Source organism: Triticum aestivum, chromosome 3A (genome assembly GCF_018294505.1).
Source record: "Triticum aestivum cultivar Chinese Spring chromosome 3A, IWGSC CS RefSeq v2.1, whole genome shotgun sequence".
Taxonomy (NCBI): Eukaryota; Viridiplantae; Streptophyta; class Magnoliopsida; order Poales; family Poaceae; genus Triticum; species Triticum aestivum.
Window position 1 is genome coordinate 483,886,413 of NC_057800.1, and position 14,254 is coordinate 483,900,666.

Genomic DNA, 14,254 nt, shown 5'->3' on the forward strand with positions numbered 1-14,254 from the left:
GTACATATTTAGGAATCCAGCTATGCTTTGTGCACTTTCTGCTGAGCTAGGGAATGTTCACCTAAGCTAGCAAGAACCTGTTAGAGGCTGTGATAGATCAAAAGTGAAAGGAGTAGTTGCACGCTTAATATTAAGATAAAGGACAAATCCACAACAATGGTGATGGAGATCTATTTTAGCAAACTCCTCATTTTGGTTCTGAAGTTGTTTTCCCTTTTCAGTGAAGGAGCTGGTTTTGCGGCATCAGTTGAACTTAGTCAAATTAGGTGTGTTGTGTATGTACGTTGGAGCTGAAAATGTAACATTAGCTCTAGAACTGGTTGCCTATACTGAAGAAATACAGGTTTGTATTTTCATCCCACTACTGTACAATTTATGTTATTTTGCACACTATCCATTTGGGTATTTGGTCTGTTATATTCAACTTCATTTCTCTTCATATTATTGCCACAACAGGTACATATATAGATTGAGGCTTGTGTCTCCTGGGTGCATTTCCTATAAAATTAGCTCTCATCACCATAACAAAGGTATGCTGTCCATTCTTATCTTTTTTTTCAATGGCATTATGCTTATAACCTCTCTGATGAAATGGACAAACAAATATCTGTAGTTGATATAAATCATCTTGATGCATAATAGATGAGTTGCTGGGTTTGGACATGAGCATGATCAATTATTGTGGCCTTGCTATTTATTGAAAGATAGGGTGCAAAAATCTTATGGGTTTACGATTATCTCAGTTCATAGCGGCGTGAGCTTTGTAGGAGTGGGATATCATATATAGTATGATAGATATGGAAGATAACAAGCAAAAATTTAATTATGAGGTGATGGTTGCGCTGATCAGTACAACGTTGTCCCGAATTTTCTTTCGATTCTGTTTCTTCTTGGTTTGCAGATGATCGGCCCTTTCAATCTTTTTCTTCTGCTTACAGTCCACCAACAGGATTGTTGATGCCCGCGGGAGGGGGGCATCGCAGTAGATGAGCTGAAGTAGGAGGCTGGGAGAAATGGGAAACAACAGATTCTAGCACATAGTAGATGCCTAAGATGTCACTAATGCGCTATTGAGGTACATTCTGATAACTACAGTTCTATTGGACAACACTAGCCTCTATAGTAACATATATGGTCTGAGATTTTTCTAGGATCATTCCTCCCAGGTGATTACAAACCTGGTCATAATGTAGCATAATGCGCTATTGAGGTACATTCTGATAACTACAGTTCTATTGGACAACACTAGCCTCTATAGTAACATATATGGTCTGAGATTTTTCTAGGATCATTCCTCCCAGGTGATTACAAACCTGGTCATAATGTAGCATAAGCTAAATCAAATCTGGATTTTCTTTGTTCCATCCAAGGCCACCAGTTAGTTATAAGTACTTCCAAATAGTGATCACTCAATCTTCTGTAGCATGTATATACTGATGGTAGTTTCTTCCACTGTATATGTGAACCTGGAGAAGACTCACTATGAAGGTCTCCTGACAACTAAAGTTTTACCTGCTATTAAAACGGCCGAAGCAGAGTATGCAGATCTTCAGTAGATTCAACAGATTTTTGTTGAACTATGATTGTTTCTGTATGCTTCTTCTCTAAGAGAAAATTGTGTTCTGTTGTAGTTACAGTCAGTGGGGGCCTGAAAATTCACATCACCAAAAGAATTGTAGAATTTGATAAGAGAACAGTTTCTTAATAAGTAAATAAGACACAAATACAGTGTGTTACATTGTGATGAATGAACCTGCTGCAAGAAGCAATAAAAGTGACGATGCTTGATTTTATTAATTGTCAGGATGAAATATAAAGTAGTAAGATAAGTGTGAGCATTCACCTAATTTGTTTTTTTACCTATTAAATGGCCAGTTGGCGACGTACTGTCAACTTGGTACATTCAACGTGTGTGTTCAGGTTTTAGGATGAAATTTAATCCAAGATCATTACTTCATGTTTTCCTACGTATATGTTGGCATCTTTGACTTTGATATGTTCATTGCACTCTTTTGGGCCTGCTTTTGACCCAAGTACATTGTCGTGCAGTTGTGTGAAAAAGCATTGGGCTTGCGGTGAAAGAAGTTCCAAAGAAATACTGGCCTTTTGAAGGAACAATTGACATGGCTGTACATACAAGTTTCTTTCTTGGATGTCTATCATCTGTTTTTCTGCTAATTTTGATTTCTCTTTTTGGTCAGTTGAAACGGTTAGTCTTGATAGGTCGACCGCTTATATTGTTTTGAAGGTTCAATGAGCATATGGTAAAGAAAAGTATCAATGGATTCACCAACGTAGATTACAAGAGTAAAGGTTTATCTAACGAGGCCTTGTTGTGGCGCTGCAAGTGTTGCCCCCCTCCTCCCTAAGGGCAAGGTGAAGGAAGGTGCCTGTGTGGTTCTTTTGCAGCTTGCAGCGAGGATTGTTGTGTCCAACCTGCACAAGAATGCCAAGAAGTCCTTCTCGGAAACGTAAGCCACGACGCATGTTTCTGCCATGATTTCCTTCGGTTGGATTTCGTGGATTTAGGTGTTGAAAAATTATGGGTTGTGGATGCAGGATTAAGGACATGTACCTGCACTACAACGAGAGATCTGGGCTGCTTCTTTGTGGCTTCCAAACTTGAAATATTCCTTTGGAAGTTAGTTTAGTTTTTTGTTGTGGATTCACAGCTTCTCGCATGTACCGTCCTCTTAGACTTTTAGATTTTCAAAGAAACTAAATGAAGATATGGTGGTATGGTCTCAATAGTACAGCTTAAAGCCTTCCATGCTTTATATTTTCTCTGAAATTTGCTTTTGAAGAATCATGTATCTATGTTAGATCCGGTGAGAAAAGGCGGCTTCCAAGCAGAGGATGCCGGAGTGTTGGCCACATTTGGTTTTCGACTTGGGTGTCTAAATATTCTCACAATATTTGGCTCCCTCTCGGCCTTTGCGCCATTGGCGCAACGAGTCATCTAGTTGATGTAAAGATTGATATATTGGACAACTATATTCGGACACCGGATGAGTTCCGGGGGTCAACGGATATTTATCAGCGTGTCGGGAGGTTATCGGAACCCCAGAGGGAACTAATGGGCCTACATGGGCCTTGTGTGTGTGAGAGAGAGGAGGGGGCCTAGGGCTGGCCGCTCCCCCCTTGGGAGTCCTAATTGGACAAGGAGGGGGACCCCTCTTCCCTCCCTCTGTCCTCTCCTTCGTTTCTATCGGATCACGGGTTCCGACAAAACCCTTAAGGTTCGAACACTAGGGTGCGCGTGAAGATTTCCCCCTACTGATCCACGTTCTAACTCAGCTAAGATCTTACGAACTAACTCGACGAACTCACAACACAAAGGACACGAGATTTATACTGGTTCGGGACACCGTTGTGGTGTAATACCCTACTCAAGTGTGGTGGTAGGGATTGCCTCTTGGGCTGAGGATGAACAGTACAAGGGGAAGAACAACCTCCTGAGGTTGAGGTGTTCTTGTGCTTGGCGAACTTGTGTGTGTGTGGATTTGATCAGCTCAGGCTTCTCTCTTTTCGATCAGGTCGCCGTAGCTATGGTCGTGGCTAGTCCTATTTATAGAGGCCTTGGTCCTCTCCCCGAATATTGAGCGGGAAGGGAGCCAACAACGGCCAATTTGAAAGGGGACAACTAGTACAACTTATCCTGATAAAAGTGGTCTTCGCCTGCAAAAGGCTCTAGTGGTGACGCCGCCTTGGGATCCATGGTGACCTCCGTCTTTACGTCCTTCCGGTCTTGGTCTTGTTGCACCAATATGGAAACCTTTGCTTGATGCCTCGGTACTCCGCGCCTGCGCTTACCCCCTTAGCACCAAAGAGGAAACAAGGACGTTGTGCGCGCTGGCACCCGCCTGGTCTCGATTATCACTCCTCAAGTCACGAGAACCTCGCGAGGTTTGCCTGCCTTGATATCTCCGCCCCTCGCGAGCCTGCCTGGCGAGGTCGCTCCTGAGGAGGTCTTGCGCCGTCCGCCTCGCGAGGCTTGGCCCCTCGCGAAGGTCTTGAATGCCTTGTTGATGAAGATGGGTCATACACGCCTACTAGCAAAGCCACACCGTGGGCCGCAGGCAGGCAAGTCCAGGAACCCCGTTCGTAGAACACCGACAGTAGCCCCCGGGCCCAAGGCACGCTCGGGCTTGGCTTCGAGGCAAAGCCAAAGGTCAAGTGCGGAGCGCCGCTGGCCCCAATAGCCTGCGGCCTTGGTCGATGCGTGGCGGTTGATTGGTCGTGGGCGTCTCCGCTTCCCCACACTGCCTCGGCAACTGCCCGACATGACAAGTCCCTGCGACATGCAAGGAAAACCATCATTACCTGTGATCGTGGGGGGTGCCGGTTGGCCTTCTCCTGGTATAAATGGGAGGGGGCGGAGCCCCCGTCGCCCATCTTTCCTCTACCTCTCCCGCTTTTTCTCCCTCCTAGCTCCACTCCTTGCTTGTGCAGTCATGGCGCCGATCCGAAGGTTCTCGGCTGCAGAGAAGGGCAAGGCTCCCCTCAATGAGCCCGAGCTGCTCCCGCCGAAGAAGAGGTCTCATCGCCACAAGATGGTCGTGAGGCCGGTGGTGTCGCGGCCTTGGTACGAAAGGCCGCCTCCTGGGTACCCGTTGCCCTTGTATGCTCACGCCGACGATTCCAGAGGGAGGAGCGGTGAGCGGCGCCGCCCACGCCGGGGCCGTGGTCGTCATGCATCGGAGCCGCACGCCGTCGCCCCAGGGATCCACGTTGCGGACTCACGTAGGTTCGTGCTGTGGGCGGCGATGCCCCCGAGCACTTGGATTCGCCTCCCGCAGTTCTTCATCACCGAGATGCCGCCGAGGGGCCTTCACGAGCTTTGGCTGCAACACGCCGACTGCGACACCCCAGCTACTGGAGCGGAGATTGGTGTTGTTGCCTCCGGGAAGATCTTCATGACCCGAGGCTGGGGCGAGATTGCCCGAGTCTGCCGCGCGGAGGGCGCCCTCGCGATCCACTTCGAGTACGACGACGCCTCCGTGCTATTGTTCAAGGTCTTCGACGAGGAAGGCCGCCGCCTAGAGTGCTGCCCTGAAGGAGGTCGCCAAGACGATGCTGCAGCGGGCACTAGGCCCGTCGCAGGCCTCGCCTGCAGCTCCTCCAGAGACAGCGGCGACTCCTGGTGGTCCAGCGACTCTCCCGAGCTCGTGGAGTCTCCGAAGACGAGTGACGATAGCTACGTGCTCCCGAGCTCCCGTCGAGCCCGGAGCAGGGCTGCCGCATCCAGCCGCCGTCTCCGCTGATCTGGATGGGGTTGGCACCATCCTCACATGGCCCACTGTTGATGATGGCGTCGACGACATCTGGTGCATGTAGATAGAACTCCTAGGAATTCCTTCCCTTTTGTTCCCTGCGAGGAATCAAGAAATGAACCCCGTGGGGGCGTGTAAAGCGTATGTAATGCCTTTTGTCAACACGGCCCTCATTATGAAGATTTGCGTGCCCATATCCTGCCGAGGCTCGGCCTCCCCTTTCCAATCCCACGACAACTTGGTGCTCTACGCTAATAGGTCTCGGTCCACAGGCAGGCTGTAGCCGTCGCTAGTATGCCAGGTCGCGTGCCATGGTCAAGGCCAGGAGGTGAGCGGCCTGAGGTCCAGTAAGAGCTCCTAAGGCGCGATGCTCAACAGGTCCCCTTTAGCGCGCAAGCAGCTATCTTAGGATGGGAAAGGAAGGAAACATTGCCGCAGCAGGGCAGCGAAGGGAGTGAGCGAGGGTCTCGTGCCGTAGCAACTGGTGGATCCAGAGCGAGAACTTATCTTGGTTGTCCGGGGTCGGCTCCTTGAGTCGTGCCGAACTCGTACGTCGGCCACCGTAGTGTAGCTAGGTCAGGCCCGTGCGGGCCTCCCCCTCCCCTCCATGTTCTTCTTGGTGCTCTGCGTCCTCAGGTCCCGGCCCTCGAGCGAGCTCACCCACCGCTGGTATGCCAGGTCACGTGCCATGGTCAAGGCCAGGGGTGAGGGCTGGAGACCTAGTAAGAGCTCCTGAGGCGCGATGCTCAGGAACCCGCCTTTTAACGTGCAAGCGAATCGCATGAGAGAAGAGGGAGAGTCCATGGTACCGCCAGCTGTGGCCCTTAGGAGGTTCCTGCAAGTTAGCGCGAGGAAGGGCACCGGTCGCCGTGGTGATTGCTGATTTGCTTCTGGTGCGTGAGAGGGGACTCCCTACTGCAGAGAGCCCCCGGGGCATGTACAGCCCCACCCTAACACGTGGCTTGCACGGCAGGGCTAGATGAGGTGTATCTGGACACTTCTGAGCCAGCGTGGGACTCATGAGGCCCTACCTCAAGGTGGGTTGCGCCTAGTCTTGGTTCTTGTTCGCTGTCTTGGTCCTGCGAGATGGTTAGAAAACTTGTGCCGAACGAATCTCCTGAGGTCATCGCGTGAGAAAGATAAGCACCAACGGCCCCAGGAGGTGACGTGAACGGGGCCAGCCTACCAGACAAAGCTCAGTCGCTGGATTTATCAACGCTGCAGGGATGGGCCCGAGCACAGACGTCGTGCTAATTAACTTACTCACGCGAAGGGTCCTGAAGAAAGATGGCCGGCACGCGGCTCCCATGGTGGGTGGCGATCGAGCAGGTGATAGTCATAGATATATGAAGCGTGAAAGGCAGCCTAGCTCAGGTAAATGCATAACGATACGCGCATTGGGTCCGGCCCGAGTGGCTTGGGGATGATGCAGCCTGAGGGGCGCCCCCAGCAAGGTAAGCTAAAGGCATAAACAAGGAAAGATACATGCCGCGGGGACGGACCCACGTGGCCTGGGAATGATGCAGCCCTGGGGGCGCTCCTAGCTGAATGAACTTGGAAAATGTCACCTGGTTCTGTTGATGAAGAAGAGTTGGGACAGCTGAAGGTATGCGACGAAGGGGCTACTCCTCATGATCCACCGGGGCCCTGAGCCTCAGGTGGCTCTAGGGGTCCAGGGGGTTCCTTGAGGACCGTCTTCATCTCCGTCAGCATAGCGTGGTGCCTGGCCTCCTGAGCCGCCAGGATGCTCTGCAGGTTGCGCTGATAGGCGGTCGCCATGCTCGGCAGGCCAAAAGGCATGCGAACGTAGCTGTGAGGTGGGCCCTCGCAGCATCCCACACGCGAAGGCCAGAAAAGCTCCTGAGAGGCGGCCCGGTTGAGCCCTGAGACGTCGATGCAGATGTGCAGTCCGGCATCCTCGCCTGGATGGGGAGCTGCGCCTGGTGAGCGGCGGCCGCCGCGCATGGCCCTTGCGTCTTGCAGTCCCTGAGTGGTCTTGGTGATGAACTCATGAACGGTGGGCACTCCTTGGCCCGTGTTCTCCTGAGGGAAACGTACCGCGAAGCATGCCTCCAAGTGGTGCCCAATCGCCTCCCTTGTGATGTTGGTAAAGTCTGAGGCCCTCTAGAAGAGAGCCCCCGAGCCCTGCCCGAGACGGGCGCTGGGCGCGCTTTCCTATGCGATGGAGGGAGGCGCCCCAGGCGCGGGCGCCGATCCTGATGAGGCACTACTTGCCTGAGGCCCTGCGTGGCGCAATTGCTTCTTCTTCTTGGGGGTGGCCTCAGGAGGGCGCTTGCCCTGGCTGTCAGGGTCATCGATTGCTGCAGCTTGGAAGGCACGCTCGAGGGAGCACACCGCATCTCTTTCCTCGCACGGGACTGTGATGATTCCGCCGCTTCCCGGCATCTTGAGGACATTGTAGCCGTGATGGGTCACCGCCATGAACTTGGCCAGGGCTGGATACCCGAGGATGGCGTTGTATGGCAGGCGGATGTAGGCGACGTCGAAGTTGATGAGTTTGGTGCGGTAGTTTTTGCGTTCTCCGAATGTAACAGGGAGGCGGTCCTGCTCGGTCGGGGTAGTAGCGCCGTCGGTCACTCCTGAGAAAGGCTTGGTAGGTTGAAGCTGGTCATATGGCACTTGGAGTTTGTCGAACGTGTCGACAAACAGGACATTGAGCCCTGCGCCGCCATCGATAAGGGTCTTGGTAACTTGCACGTTGCTGATGACTGGTGAACAAAGCATTGGGAAGACGCCTGCAGTAGCTGCGCACTTGAGCTGATATGCCGAACTGAATGTGATGGGGCACCTGGACCATCTGAGTGGGTGTGTGGCCTCGAGCTGGGGAGGACTGCATTCACTTCGCGAGCAAACTGTTTGAAGATACGCTGCGAGGCTGGGGCTTGAGCTCCGCCCAAGATGCAGGCGATAGCGCGCGGCTCCTGGTGAGGGAGTCCTAGACTAAGGGGTCCTCAGGCGTCCGGCTTGTTATCTACGGGCCGGACTGATGGGCTGTGAAGATATGAAGACCGAAGACTGTACCCGTGTCCGGATGCGACTCTCCTTGCCGTGGAAGGCAAGCTTGGCGAACAACTATGAAGATTCCGTATTATGTAACCGACTCTATGTAACCCTAGATCCCCCCGATGTCTATATAAACCGAAGGACTTAGTCCGGAGGGGGGATACTCAATACCGTAGTCATACATGCTAGACTTCTGGGTTTAGCCATTACGATCTCGTGGTATATCAACTCTTGTAACACACGTATTCATCAATATCAATCAAGTAGGAAGTAGGGTATTACCTCCATAGAGAGGGCCTAAACCTGGGTAAACATCGTGTCCCCTGTCTCCTGTTACCATCAACCTTAGACGCATAGTTCGGGACCCCCTACCCGAGATCAGCCGGTTTTGACACCAACATTGGTGCTTTCATTGAGATTCCTCTGTGCTATCGCTAAAAGGTTTGATGGCCCCTTCAATCGTCAATAATGGTGCTGTCTGCGGAGAAACTTTCCTCCCTGGACAGATCTTTGTGTTCGGCAGCTTCGCACTGCGCGCCAACTCGTTTGGCCATATGGAGCAGATCGAAAGCTACGCCCCTGGCCACTAGGTCAGATTCAGGAGCTTGAACTACATCGCAGACATCCGTGGAGACTTGATCTTCGCCGGATTCGATACCACAGTAGCCGCTCCCAATCACCCCAATGATCATGACTTAAATCTATCATCGGGCCGCATCCAGGAGATCGCTCCTGTAACCGCTCTGGCCCTAGAGCCGGAGCAGGCCGCGCCATCCAAATATGGGAGGATTAACCCCACCACGGAGGCCGCAAATTGCACGGCATTGGATCCGCACATGGACCTGGTCTCACTCGATGCCTATGCCACCGGAACACTGGACTTGTCTCCGGATGTAGGTTCCGACCCACGCGAGCCCGCGGACGCGAGCTTGATCGTTTATCGATCTTCAAATTCAGTGCCGCAGACATCTTCCAGCACTCGCCTCTGGGCGATGTGCTAAACTCGTTAAAAAGTCCGTCCTTAGCGGAGGACTCTCAGCTGAACTATATCCGGCTCGAACTAGGGGCTGACGATGGAGAATTTCGCTTCCCACCCGACACCCACTTTATAGCCACGGTCGAGGATTTGACTGAGGAACTTGATTACGACTCCGAGGACATCGACGGTATGGATGACGATGCCGGAAAAGAAGAAGACCATAACCCGCCGTTCACCGGACGCTAGACGGCCACTTCTTCGTATGACATATACATGGTGGATGCACCAAAGGAAAACAACGGCGACGACAAGGAAGACCCAGTTGAGGATAAACCTTCTGAAATATAGTCCAAGCGCCTACGTCAGTGGCACCACTCTAAGTCACGCCGCAGTAAAGATAGCAACACCGGCACAAGAGAAGATGACACTCCGAAAGGTGTCGAAGACAACGAAGACCCCGTCAACACAACAAACAAACAAGACGAACGGGAAGATGCGTAGGTTAGCCCTGTTAAACAGGCCAGGCACAAAGATTCGGAGGACGACAGCTACCTTCCACTCTCCTAGGATGAGGTGAGCCTTGGCACCGAGGATTTCATCGTGCCCGAGGAACCTCTTAAGCAGGAGCGCTTCAAGCGCCAGCTAATAGCCACTGCAAGGAGCCTGAAAAAGAAGCAGCAGCAGCTTCAAGCTGACCAGGATCTGCTCAATGATAAATGGACTGATGTCCTAGCAGCCGAAGAATACGGCCTCAAGCGCCCAACCAAAAGCTACCCAAAGTGTAAATTGCTACCTCAGTTCGACGAGGAGGCGCCGGAGTATATACCACCATCGTACAATGCGGCTGACCGGCCACCGTGTGGCCGGGACAAAACGGCAACCCATGCCGAACAACAGCCCGCCCCGCCTCGTCACTCAGGCAAAGGTAAATTCGCCCACGACCATACATATGACCTCCGGCAGAACCTAAACAATAAAGCAGGACCTACCAGATCAATCTACGGATCGCGAGGACGCACCTCGACACATGACAACGGCCACCTATTCGGACGTGACAAACCCAGTCATGCGCAGGCCGAACATCACAGACGGACTTCATCAGAGCTGCGTCACGATACGGCCCGATACAGAGGCCCCGCACACCCTCATTGCTTCACTGATGAGGTCCTGGATCACGAATTCCCTGAAGGATTCAAGCCCGTGAACATAGAATCGTACAATGGGACCACGGACCCTGTGGTGTGGATCGAAGACTTCGTTCTCCACATCCATATGGCACGCGGAGATGACCTCCACACCATCAAATACCTCCCTCTCAAAATCAAGGGGCCCGCTCGGCATTGGCTAAACAGTCTGCCTGACAATTCCATTGGCAGTTGGGAGGACTTGGAAGAGGATTTCCTCGATAACTTCCAAGGTACATATGTTCGACCTCCGAACACTGATGACTTAAGCCATATAGTCCAGCAGCCCGGAGAGTCCGCCAGGAAATTCTGGACAAGGTTCCTAACTAAAAAGAACCAAATCGTTGACTGTCCGGACACTGGAGCTCTAGCAACTTTCAAACATAGAATCCGCAATGAATGGCTCACTCGCCACATCGGCCAAGAAAAGCCAAAATACATGGCGGCCCTCACGGCACTATTGACCCTCTTTTGTGCGCGTGATGATAGTTGGTTGGCCCGTAGCAAAAACAATACAAGCGACGCCGGCACCCCTGAAGTTAAAAATAACAAAGACAAGTCTCGACGCAATAGATACAAGCGCCGAAATAGCGGTGACAACACCGAGGATACGGCGGTCAACGCCGGGTTCAGTGGCTCTAAGTCCGGTCAGCGGAAGAAGCCGTTCCAAATGAACAATTCGGGCCCATCCAGCTCGGACCGCATACTTGATCATCCATGCCAGATTCACGGCACCCCCGACAAGCCTCCTAATCATACAAATAGAGAGTGATGGGTTTTCAAACAAGCCAGCAAATTAAATGCCGTGAACAGGGAAAAAGGATCGCAAAGCGAGGATGACTACAAAGAGCCACGACAGCCGAACACAGGGGGACAGAAGAAGTTTTCCCCTCAGGTCAAAACGGTGAACATGATATATGCCACCCACATCCCCAAGAGGGAGCGCAAGCGTGCGCTTAGGGACGTCTACGCGATAGAGCTAGTCTCCCCAAAATTCAACCCATGGTCGTCGTGCCCGATCACTTTCGTTCGCCGGGACCACCCGACCAGTATCCGTCACGGGGGCTCAGCCGCACTAGTCTTAGACCCAATAATTGATGGGTTTCACCTGACACGCGTCCTTATGGATGGTGGTAGCAGCCTGAATTTGCTGTATCAGGATACATCGCGGAAAATGGGCATTAACCCATCAAGGATCAAGCCTACAAGGACTACCTTTAAAGGAGTCATACCAGGTGTAGAGGCCCGTTTTACGGGCTCAATCACATTATAGGTTGTCTTCGGATCTCCGGACAACTTCCGAAGTGAGGATTTATTCTTCGATATCGTCCCATTCCGCAGTGGCTATCATGCACTGCTCGGACGAACTGCATTTGCTTGATTCAACACAGTGCCACACTATGCTTATCTCAAGCTCAAGATGCCTGGTCCACGCGGTGTTATAATAGTCAATGGCAATATGGAACGCTCTCTCCGTACAGAAGAGCACACAGCTGCCCTAGTAGCAGAAGTACAAAGCGGCCTTCTCAAGCAGACCCTTCATTCGGCTCACCAGCCCGCGGTCATCCTTAAGAGGGTCCGAACTACTCTGCAGTAGGAGAGCTCGGCTCGTCAGGAGCTCGACTAGCAATCCGGCCTCCGTCTCAGTCCCGATCAAGTGGTGGCATTAGTGTCGCGCGTACATAACTATGCACTTAAAATTCCATGGGCATTGACGGAGGCACATACAACTTGTGATCTATGGCATGGCTCAACCGACATCGGATACACACATACTTTCACTTTTACTTGTTTTACTTTCAGGTCTCAATCCCACAGGCCCCATTGGGGGGTCTGGTCATCGGTCCTCTTGTAGGATAAATACACCAAGACGGCGAGAAGCGCAAACATATGGGGAACTTTTAGGTGATTCCGTTAACAATAACTCTACCTATTTTCCAGGACCCATATGCAGTTCTCCCCTGGTTTCGGCATGTTAAATAGCATATTGCTTCTTGCACTATTTGTATCAATGCGCCTTGACGTACTAATTACATTACAATGAAAACAGTGTGTACCTGGAGCTTTAGGACCCCAGCTTTTTACCTTTAAGTCTTTTCTATTTTCTTTCTCTCTTTTCTTTTCCAGATTCCCTATGGATAACCCCATCAGGTAGCACCCGTACACTTTGGTACATTTGACGTTTGCCAGGGCCTTTATAGCACCTTACACTATGGCAACAAAAGTCCAAACACTTTCTATAAGTATAGTTCGGCACCCCGAATTTAGCATTATATGCATTGGCTCTGAATCATGTCTTTGGTCAATAGTTGGGTTGCCCGGCTCCTGTGCATGCTACCCTATGTTCCGCTACATCGGCTAGGGTAGTAAAGGGAGAACTACTGCGATTGTGTCATGGTCTAAACCGGAGGAGCACCTCAGTAGAGAAAGCCGAAAACTGACTGTCATGATGTGGCGAGAGTTGGTCAGCTGTTCGGAGGTCTCAAATTGTTGGAGATTTTTCCGCATTTCGCGAAGGATCGGTACTTCCCGATCATACGCTGACAGCACTCTGGTTTGTATACCAGGGGCTGCGCCTATGTTTTATTATAAAACTCCTAGGCCTAAGTGAGGGCGTTCAAGTCGTATAGTCGGGTTGCCTGGTTCGTTGCGCTAAACAACTCCTTCAAGGACCATATAATTGGATCAAGATTATTTAGATTCCATCCCGAACACCTCTGTACTACCTACGCGAGGGTTGAAGCCGACAACAGGTTAACCCTCAGATTTCATACAACACGGCCGCACAGGAGGAAACAATCAAAACATAATAAAAATTATATTATTACAAAGCGGATTTGCTGTCATCATACAAGACAAAATACGAGTGTATTCACTCGAAAATAACGTCCTTCCCGCAGTGCGTGGCTACAATATGAGACCCCTCGAGGACATCCGCAAAATAGCGCTCGGGTGTATGGTGCTCCTTGCCCTTCGGCGGCCCCTTGGTCAGCTCGATGGCGTCCATTTTCGCCCACCACATCTTGCAGCGAGCAAAGGCCATCCGGGCACCTTCAATACAGACTGACCGCTTTACGACCTCAAGTCGTGGGCAGGCACTAACAAGCCGCTTCACATGCCCGAAGTAGCTGCTGGGTACCGGCGCGGTAGGCCATAGCCGGACTATCAGGTCCCTCATGGCCAGCTCGGCTGCCTTGTGTAGCTCGACCAACTGTTTCAGCTGGTCGCTGAAGGATACTGGATGTTCTGGTCCAAGATATTGAGACTAGAACAACTTCTCCGTCGAACTCCCTTCCTCAGCTCGATATATTTCAGTAGCATCGGATACGGTGCGCGGCAAATCCGTAAATGCCCCTGTGGAGCACCAAGTTCGGGTAAGCAATAGGAGCGTTCCCTTCATCAACTTGCTTTGCATAATGAAAAACTTACCCGCCGCAATCTTCTTAGCCGCCTGGAGTTCCTGAAGAGCTCTCTGGGCTTCGGCTCGAGCCTCTTTGTGTGCTCTGGCGAGCCTTGGCAAGTTCGGACACTTGCGTCTTAGAATCACGCTCCAGGGACTCGTACTTCTTAACGGCATCCTGAAGCTCCTGATACACCTCGCTGACCCGGGTCTCGTGCTTTTCGCGTGCAGCGCGTTCCTTGGCCGCTTTGTCCTCGGCCTCGGCTAATGCCTTCTTGAGGGCCGCCACCTCGGTCATGGCCCCTAGCATAGTCCATGACACTTTAGTCAGCACGAAGTATTCATCCTTCCTAACATACATGCACTGGTTACTGCATACCTTTGCTGTCCTCCA